A 10403-nucleotide genomic window follows, 5' to 3' on the forward strand; every position below is an offset into this window, starting at 1 on the left:
AGCATGTCCTGAGCTTGTGTATTCTTGTGTGAACACCTGTCACATACATAAATCACATCAGACTCAAGAGAGGACACACAGGAAGAATGCTCTTTAATTACTTCCATCGTTGGATGTGCTAACAAGATTTGAGTTACAACAGATGGGCTCTAAAAGTGAAAGAACAGCATGCTTTATGGTCTTAGTAACAGAAAAGAGGTGGACATATTGTATCTTCTATCCACAGTCTGTTTTTGCCTTTTCAAAGGTCCAATTCCACAAGATCCAATAAAAATGCATAAATGCTTCTTAAGACGTTTTCATGTGTCTTGATGTGGCCACTGTGCTGAAACAGCATCGAATAGAGGAGTAAAAGAAGTGGTGAGTAAGCATGAAGAGAAAAGAGTAAGTGGGCCGTTGAGACAAGATGGATGAGAACACAACCACTGTCAGAGTGATGTGTTTTGCTCTGGTGTGGGATAGATGTGCTGCCTGCATGCTGGTCTCTTGTCTCTCCGGCCTAACCTCTCGCTGCTCCTCTTGTGAACCTGTGATCCTGCTTGACCACACAGAAGCGCTCCATCAGCAGGGTCATTGCCGCACTTCAATACCCCACTCAACTTCAGTGCTGTAGGACGTGTGTGAAACTGCAAGGACGTCCTTAACAGTCTCCTTGTGACCCTGGCATTATGGGTCATCCTTGCTTGGGCCGGTTGCCGTGGCAACAAGAGTTCGTAGGAAGGGGGTCAATGATTTAAACAGTCAGATGACTCGAATATTGAATGCTCTAATGTAAAAGCGCAGAAGTGAGGACGTGATGTGAAGCGAAAAATGTGATGTGAAGAAGAAAAGTGGAAAAGATCAATTCAAGTGATTGGTGGAAGGTTAACAGCGAGGTCAGTGTGATTTCATAAAGCAGAGTGCTTGCACAGTGTGAAAAGGCAGAGCTCTAATTTCTAGGTTTTAGGGGAAGTGGTGAAAATGAGGTGCGAGATCCCAAGAGTCCCATTTCAGCCAGGGTCATTTGTCTAAATGGAGAAACTCAGCACAGTAATAAGTCATGCATGAAATGTGTGTTCATACTTAACAAGACGCACCAACAAAACACAAGAGTTTAGCATGTAAATGGTTACATAAATATGAAGGAACACGATTCTGTTACTGGAATAACATGAGTAGTAATTGTGTCAGTTTATCCCTAGAAACTGAATCTTGGTAGGGTTCATTCACTGGGGGTGGATGACATTAACGGAAAGCAAAAGTGGATTCAGTTGGAAAGAAAAAAATATTTGTTCTGCAATAATATGAACCTGTGTTGCAACTCAGACCCCAATATCTTAGTTTCTGATTAGAGCAGCTCTGGTTTTCATCCAGTTGTGATTTCCACTGTAAAGCATTGTTGTAATCATATATTTCATCACCTCTGGAATTCACCTGCACTGAAAAAAATCCTCCTTATTCCCAGAAATCGAAAGGCAGTTTTCCAAGTGGCATGATCACCTGATGACTTTATAGTTTGTCCTCTTCCCAACCTGCTCTTCCCAGGTTTAGGGTCAGAGGGTGGTATGAAATTTAGCAGAGCTGTTAACCCTTGCATCTGCTGCAGTACACGTCAACCTGACTCGAAGCTAAGAGCAATAAACATGCCTAAAGGCTAACAGGTATATAAAGCCTGGAATTCTACTTACTATGTTTCAGCTGCTTGAAAGTATAGTGAGATGTGACCTGAGGCCACGACAGTGTGTTTAACAAAATGAAACATGGATCGGTTAAATTCTCTGTAACTACAGTATCTCAGCAGTACCTCCAGTAGTGATTTTTTCAGGGAGTTATGACAACAGTGTGACATATAAACTATATCTAAGACAAAACTACTGCATGCAGCCAGTGGTGGTAAATAAGTAGATTTACTCATGTACTGTATAGTACGATTTAGTATCTTCTGCTACTTTATACTTGTACTCCACTACAATTCAGAGGGAAATATTGTACTTTTTACTTTTTAACAGCTATTTTTACTGGTTACCAGTAATAATGGTGCAATAACATAATACAGTGGGGCCATACAGCATAATGGGTAGTTTTACTTTTCATGCAATTACATTTTGTTGCTTATGGGTTTTAATACAGGACTTGTAATATTTTTGTTTTGTTTTATTGTTACTTAAAACTGCTACAAAGAATTTCTAAATGGTTAACATTGATTTGCATATTGTATTTTTGTTGTTACAAAGTAGACATGCAGAGTCTAACACCACACTAACATAGCTAGCTGTTTATTGATCAATTGTGCTGTTTGAACTTACTAAAACGTTTACTTTGTTTCACCATCATCATTTCACAGTTATTAATCTTACATAGCCACAAAAAGATACATTATATCCTATGCATCCTGCAAACAACCTGTTTAAAAAAAATAGTATTAAAAATAGTAATTTCTTTTGCTCGTTTCCAAAACAAATGCACGCGCTAACCAGATCAAGATGTTTACACCACCAGGCGGCAGTGCTCACACCGCTTTTGTCCACAGGGGCCTCCAGAATCAACACAGAATGAAAGTTCCTTGTAGTAAAGAATATTTCTTCCACCACTGCACTCCAGCTACTTTTCAGGGTGTGGCATAAAATTAGCTAGTAAACCACATACACATAATCAAATCAAACTCTGGGTTTGTAGCATAATTACCATTTAACTCTTCAATATAAACCCCAAAAATGTCCATGACACGAGCAAAATACTTCTCATGGCCTCAGGGAAATCCAGCATGCTTCATTCAATCTGTACATACCACACTCTGAGAAAAAATAGCTGATTGTCTGGCCAGTGATGCCTGACACAGCACCTTGTCCAAATTTCACGGTCACTTTATTTGATGGAGGTCGCACTATGATATATCCTTACAGTCCTGACCTTTAGCAGTGTGGCCTCTGGCGACCGCACACAATCTGTGAATGAGCGATCCAAACATGATGTGGGGTTACAGCAGGAGCTTTGCTGTCGACAGTCATAAGCCTCTACATCTTGCCTCAACGCTGTCACTTTTCTGTGTATCCCGCCATGAGGCCTGACTTTAATTTGGAATAATGCATTATATGCCATACCTAGTGCATTTAAAATTGCAATAAAAACATTACGATACACATAAGCACAATAATACAGACATTACAGTTAATTATAGACATGGAGGAGAAAAGAAAGCAAACAGAGTAACACAAAGGTTTCACTTATTTCAACATACTATTCAACATCTATACACGTGCACACGGCCGGGTACACACATAGAGCCCCTTCTCTCATCATACTAACGTGTGCCAGACCTGATGCAGAGGTCATGCTTTCTCTTGTAAAAACACGTTTTAATTGGGAAATGCATCATAGCATTTGTCACATGTGGAGACAAACACAAAAGTAATGATTATAATAAATTGAGGTTTTTAGACACTTAGTTTTCTGTTTTTTTTGTACTAACAGAAAGAAACTGTTCTGTTGTCTGCATCATAACACAAACAAACTATGCAAGTTTGATAGAAAGTAACTGCTGATTTACATCACTATCACAAACAGCAGTTGCCTCTGTCAATGGTGAGAGAGTGTTTATGTTTTCTGTTGAACAAATACAAAAAATAGTTTTAATGGGTTTTTGGCAGAATAGTTGTTTATTTTGTCTTGAACATACGTCACACTTTATGTACTTACTGCAGCTAGCATGAAGGTAACCAAGATTGTGGACTGATAAGTCAAAGATACGTCATCGTACAGTGAACTGCATGAGTGCTTATTAAAAATACCTATTTAATTTGAAATCTGCACCTGGTTTATTCAGGCGCTGAGCAACTGTTTATGCCCATGGTGTCTTCATAACGCTACACGCTTGATGTAGACCATCACCCACGCTTGACAAAGACCAAACACACAGAGAGGCCAAACAGTTCTCTTTTATATGGGAAAAAGAGCAGATTTACTTCACAAATTGAGTCTGTGTTTGAGATGTTTCCCTGAGGACCCCATGAAACGAGCCTGACCACAGCCTAAACAAATACCAGACAGATAAACCTGCAGTGAACATCTCTTACTGACACACACACACACACACACACACACACACACACAGTACACAGACATAAGATATACACACAATAGAGGTCATGAATAAATGCATAAAGGCTAAACTGAAGACACAATAATACAAGTGAATAAAAATGAAAATAAAACAATATTATAAATCAGTTATTAGTTTCCTTATTGATTATATAATTGATTAAAACAGACCAAATGTGGTATAAAAGAGGCATTATTAGGAATTAAAGCAACAGTAAATCCTCTGTTTGTTCTTGAATTAATAGGCTAAAGTCAAGCTGTCTTTCATTTATCAAAACAATATTGCATTTGTTTTCAATCTGAACTTGGTCGACATTTTATTTCTAAACAGTGGATCGGTGGATGCAAATTTTTTATAATCTATATGATTTTTCAGACCATTACATACTGCTATGTTAATTTCCAGTAAATCCTACATTCAAAAGATCAATGTGACATGAGCGTTTGCTGTAAACTAACACTGGTAGTACACAGTTACACGAGGAGGCTTCTATGTTTCTTTCAGGAAGCTCATCATAAATCATACATCAGGGGAGCCCTGCTGGAAAGCCCATTTAACCACCGTCCAGGCCTAAGCTGTGGTTGTGAGGCCGGAGTGATCCCAGTAGCCCCAAGCTGCTGCACGTGTGTAAAAGCTGCATTTGACAGTGTTTGTCCTAGAGGACACGTTGGATTATGGCTGAATAAAATGGCCTTGAGCTGTCTTTACAAGTCATAACTGCCTGAGTGGAGTGCTTACTAGTGTACGTGTTTGGGGGGCAAGGCGGGGGGACAGGAAACCAGCCTAATCCATCAGGATCAGTCTATTAAGCCCCAGACAGATTCAATTAAAGGAAAAAATAATTACCTCTGCCACAATAATATAACACAGCAAAAAACAATACTGTCTCATACACTTAACCACTGACAGCTTGACATGCAAATATTTAAACACAGGAGAACAAACTGAAGTTCAGTCAGTTTTTCATCCCACAATTCCTCCTGAAAACCATGCGGTAGGGTCCCGCATGGTGATTGCGATTTCACGGATGAAAATGTAAGGCAAGTCGCCTCAACAGAAAACAAATGCTGCTCTCTGCGCTTGTTAAGCGTTGAAAATATCTTCCTCAACCCGAACTGAAGTAGAATGTTAATAGGTTTCAAATTAACATTGTTTAGTTGTCCAAATACTTCTTAAGTCTTTCCACGCAGCCCTGGCCAGCTGCGCAAATATGAACAATTTACCCACAGGGAGTATAAACTTTCATTTCATACAAGAGCCCTGTGGCAGACATTGACAGACAAGCCAATGCAGATAGAGTTCAAACCTTAGAATAAAAATATGTAAAGGGGACACCTAATATATCAGGACAATAGAAACAGCCAAGTAGAGCCTCAACCACAGATATGGAACCAAAGCTCTATAATGTCTTCCAGAGGTAGCCGTCATGCCTTCACATATATGCAGAATGACATATTTTGCTTATTTTGGACTGAGATGAGAGAGATGTAGATATGGTAATGAGGCTTTTATGTTTTCAACATTTTGAATGACAACTGCATTTCTTTACTAACTGGCCTGAGGACTGATGATGACCACTTTTTTGATGCTTTATTTAAAAGCCTTAAAGAAGTTCACCCCCAAATCAAAAATACATATTTCCTTATACCTGTAGTTTCTATTTACCCAGCTAGATCTGGGGTGCAACTACTTGCCAAAAGCAACTACCTATTATACTTCAGTGTTAAGATGCAAATTGGTATTAAGATCCTAAACTCTACTCTAGGATCTATTGGCAGAAACTAAATATATATTTTATATATATATATATATATATATTTGCCTTTCTCAGATATAATTGAACCAGGTGGCACTAAATACATTCTAAAAACTGACCCAGTTACTCAAGATAATCCACAGATATTGTTGTGAGAAGTTTCACGTAGGAACTATTTTCTGTCTACCGAACTACACCCGCCAACCATATCACCGTGCAAAGGGAAAAATGCATTTTTGAGCTAGCTAACGTTACAGCTCATCTAAGGATGCCATTAATATTTACATCCTGCGCTGTCACAAGCATGAGCTTCTTGTCCATTAGTTGAGGTGCACTTCCTACATCAAACTGCTCATAACAAGGTCTGTAGATTATCTTGAATAACTGGGTTATGATTTCTCGAAAGAAATTGCTATTTGAGTTTTCAAATGCATTTTTTTTGTGCTTTGTGCACCACAATGCGAGTGTAATCTGGTTCCATTATATTCAAAAAAAGGCAGACATCCAAAACTGTTTTTTGAAAAATTTAAACAAACAAGATATAACATAGTAATTAGTGAGATGCTTAGAGGTGCTGGTATAATCAGCTTTTGTTACCTTTGGACAGAGCCAGGTTAGTTGTTCTCCCCTGTTTTCAGTATTTATGCTAAGTTAACCGGCTGCTGGCTGTCATATTAAGTGGTCAAATATGAAGGTGGTATCAATCATCTCATCTAACTCCCTGAATGAGAATAAGCACATTTCCCAAATATACATTATAACTTCAACTCCCAAATCAGTTGTAATTAAAGTGTGATTAAGATGCATAAACATCACAGACTTCAGCAAGAGATCTGTTAATCGTCCTGTCTCCTGCTCTGTTTTAAAAAGTCCCAGCAGACAGTATAGTCAACAAACCGTTCAGCCATGCAGCCATGGTTCCTCTGCATCCTCTCATTACCAGTCACACAAAGGGTCACAGAGTCAGCCAAGCTCCACAATACAAAATCAATTCCTTTTATCTCCCTTTAACCCCTTTATAACTGCCATAAGTGTTAAAATGTGACTGAAGAAACTTGTTCCTAATCCCTCTTCCTCTGCCCTTTCCCTCGTGTTATCAGGTTTTTATAAGGTTTGAGATAGCGCCTTAAAGCTCAGACGTTTCCCAGAAGCCCCCTGTGGGTCCTGAGGTCTTGTCAGGCAGATTGACAGCAGGCAGCCAATACAGGCTCACCTGGCGTTGCCCTATGCAGGCCTGGGAACGAGACATCTCTTATCAAAACCACAGCGCGACACAGACCTGCTAACCAACCTCACCTGATAACAGTGATTCAGAACAAGCAGAGGAAGAGAAGGGGGCATAAAAAGGAGTTGCAAGGACCAGTAAAATATGGATAGGAAGAGATGCATCAAAGAGGGAAATTAACATAGAGGGTTTTACCCGGGGTCTAAATTCTAACCTACAGTTTCATGAATAATTAGGCGTTAACAATGCAATTACAAGCATTCGACTAAATCCTGTCATCACATGTTGTCCGGAGAAACAAACCAAATACAGGTCTTATTCCTTAGCCCGGATAAATATGGCATATGGAAGCCTGCTGTGATTGTTAGGGATGTCTGGAAGGCAGACAGTTTTAATGTGTGTATGTTCGCTGCAGGGTTCCTTCTAGTAAACCCCTCAACATCATCACCGGCTAACACTATTGCAGCCCAGCACTCCAAGATTTACACAAAAACCCTCTAAGAATGATGTCCATGTAGCTCCACACCACATATTTTGTACCTGAGTGTGTATGAGTCATGTTAATCCAGACAATATGCTGTTCTCCAGTTTTCTACCATTGTCACATAATAAATGCAGAAATGGTTGTTCCCTGTTATTAAGTGTTAAAACAACAATGAGCTCTCTGAAAGAGGGAGAGGGAAAAGCAGAGGCTTGCCACACTGATTGGTCTCTGTACTTTTATTCTGTGTTTCCTCTTTAATGGGATTCAAGTGAAAGCCACAGTAGCTGAATAGCTGCCACACAGACCCGCAGACAGACATACAGTTCCAGTCAAAACCAGCTCAGATTTCAACAGCCAGACAACATCTGAGCAGCGGATTATCACAGCTTCTTGACCATTATACACCTCTTGAATAGTCTTGATTCCCCCGTTAATGGCATCCATAGATTTGTAAAGCAAGGAAGTAAAAGAAATGGTTGCAAAAGAAGAAAAGAGACAACCTTATTTCACATTCACCTCCCGAAATCTTTTCACTGCACACAGAGCTCTCAGACACAAAGCTGCTTTTGTCTGAGGTTAACAGAGTACTGTTAGGGTCCAGAGGCAGGACTACTGGGAACCTCCATGCCTTCTCACACAAACTGACACAAATACTTACAAAGAAAAGGCTATGATAAATATATAAACTACTGTAAAGAAATGATTATATTGTAGTCTAACTAATTTCTTTATTGTGAATGTAAATCTTGATTACATTCACCTCCTCAAGGCCAAATTTAACCCTCATCTCTACCTGTCGTTATACTATAAGCCATGTCTACATTCATAATATAGCAAAAGTGTTAACGTGTTAAAGGTTTTGTGTCCACACTAACCTTTTCTGATTACATTCATGTAACATGTGCCATCCATGCACACTTACATGCTCATGGAAAATGCTGAAGTCTCTTCTTTTTCCTCTCCTTTTGGTTAATTTGTGGTTGGAAAATGCTGGAATGGGGCATTATCAATAACAAATGGTAAGAACCACGGCTAAATGGATTGGACGTTGTGACAAATAAGAATAGATACTTTGCTTGGGTAAATCTTTGTTCTCTCTCTTTCTCTACACAAGAATAAAATACTGATTTATTAAACAGTACCTGTACCTCAAGGCTTACAATAACTTGGCAATGCTACAGTGAGACTCTTGCTCAAATTATTTTATATTTGCGTAGTTGTCGAACAACAGAAGCAGAAAAATATGTCAATAGAAATAACTCTTCATGGAGAGACCCCGAAGTAAAAGAAAGTTGGCTTCTTGTGTAGATAAAAGACCAAAACTGTATCTACAATAATACTGACATGGTCTAAAACTAATTCCAATTCTAACCTTAACCTCAAATCCAAATCATAACTCTGAATTAGATTAGAATAAAACAGATTTTCTTCATTTCATTTTCATACTCACATGGTCTTCATCAGGACAGAAAATAAACAATACACACAGACACACAAAGTGCATGTACCTTGAATGTGAATCTTACTGCAATGAGCACAAACATCCCTTAAATTCTGTTCGGTTAAAAGGATGTGACAGGAATGTGAAGTCATTGTCGCAGGAGAACAGTGTAGAGAAGATGGATGAGGACAGGAGGTAAACTTGTGAATGAGCTGCTAGACCCTCCAACCCTTACTACATTGGTCTTGTTTCTCCACCCGTGAAAAATAGCCCATCTCTGTAGTTTGGCAAAGAGAGAGCAGAATACCAAAGACATTGGAATTGGCCCATTGTGGGTTTGGAAAGTCACAAGCAGAAATTTGACTATTTTTCATCTGTCACTTTGTCCTCTGAAGTAGGGGACGAACAGATCTCATTTCACCACCAGAAAGAGAGTCAATTTATTTCTGTTTTCATTCAAGAGTGGTGTGGGATCCTCAAAGTATGTACTCAATCCTTTAGCTATTCCTGTTACAACAGAAACAAATTAACTCCCAATGAAAGTGTTATGGTTTGTCTTGCACTTCATCACAGCGTTTGGCAACACCTGCCCATACGAGCAGAACACCGAGTCCTTGGTGTATGAGCCTGGACAGGCATCCTGTGTGTGTGTGTGTGACATGTTAGCGGTTTATGACCTTTAAGGCATAAAAAGGTTGGTCAGACTTGCTCAAGTGGTCAGGCCACATGTGGATAAAGTTGAAAAGAGCACTTGTAGTGGTTGATGTGGCTGCTTCAAAGACCACCCATAATTGGGGTTTCATGTATGTACGGCATTGGCCCGAATATAAGATGACCTTGATTATAACAAAAGGACTTTTTGAACATATGAAACACTTTCAGACTAAGCAGAATAAGAAGGTAGTGCTTTCCCTAACACATGAAATACTCCCATTAAAGCATAACTTGTCTATAACAGACATTTTGAGTTCCTCATCATGACATTGACTGATTCTTGGCTGCTGGAGGAATGATTTGGTTAGTGGTCCGTTTCTGCAGAAAAGACTTTGTCTGTTATCTCTAACAGACACACTATAAATATGCTTGAATAAAATTGCTAGCCAAGTGACATTAATGCTAAAAACATCCCATATTGCAACACTCCAATGTAGTATGTACGTGTATGTGTGTGTTTATGGTTGGTAGCATCATGCTTCTGTTGAGCATTAACATTCTGTAAACTAGCCAGCTAATATCAGTGCCTTATCTCTGGTTGTTATTTCACTTTGCTAATATTTTCAAATAAAAATATATTATATCTAATAATATAATCACATTTTCTAAATAATCTAATCCAGTAAGATTGCAGTGCATCTTGCAGTTACCAAGACTGCCACCGTGAAAGCATGCTAACTTTAACATTTGCTTATTAGCATTAAA

This window comes from Morone saxatilis, unplaced genomic scaffold (assembly GCF_004916995.1).
Source record: "Morone saxatilis isolate NCDOM2014 unplaced genomic scaffold, NCSU_SB_2.0 Contig19, whole genome shotgun sequence".
In the NCBI taxonomy this organism is placed as follows: domain Eukaryota; kingdom Metazoa; phylum Chordata; class Actinopteri; family Moronidae; genus Morone; species Morone saxatilis.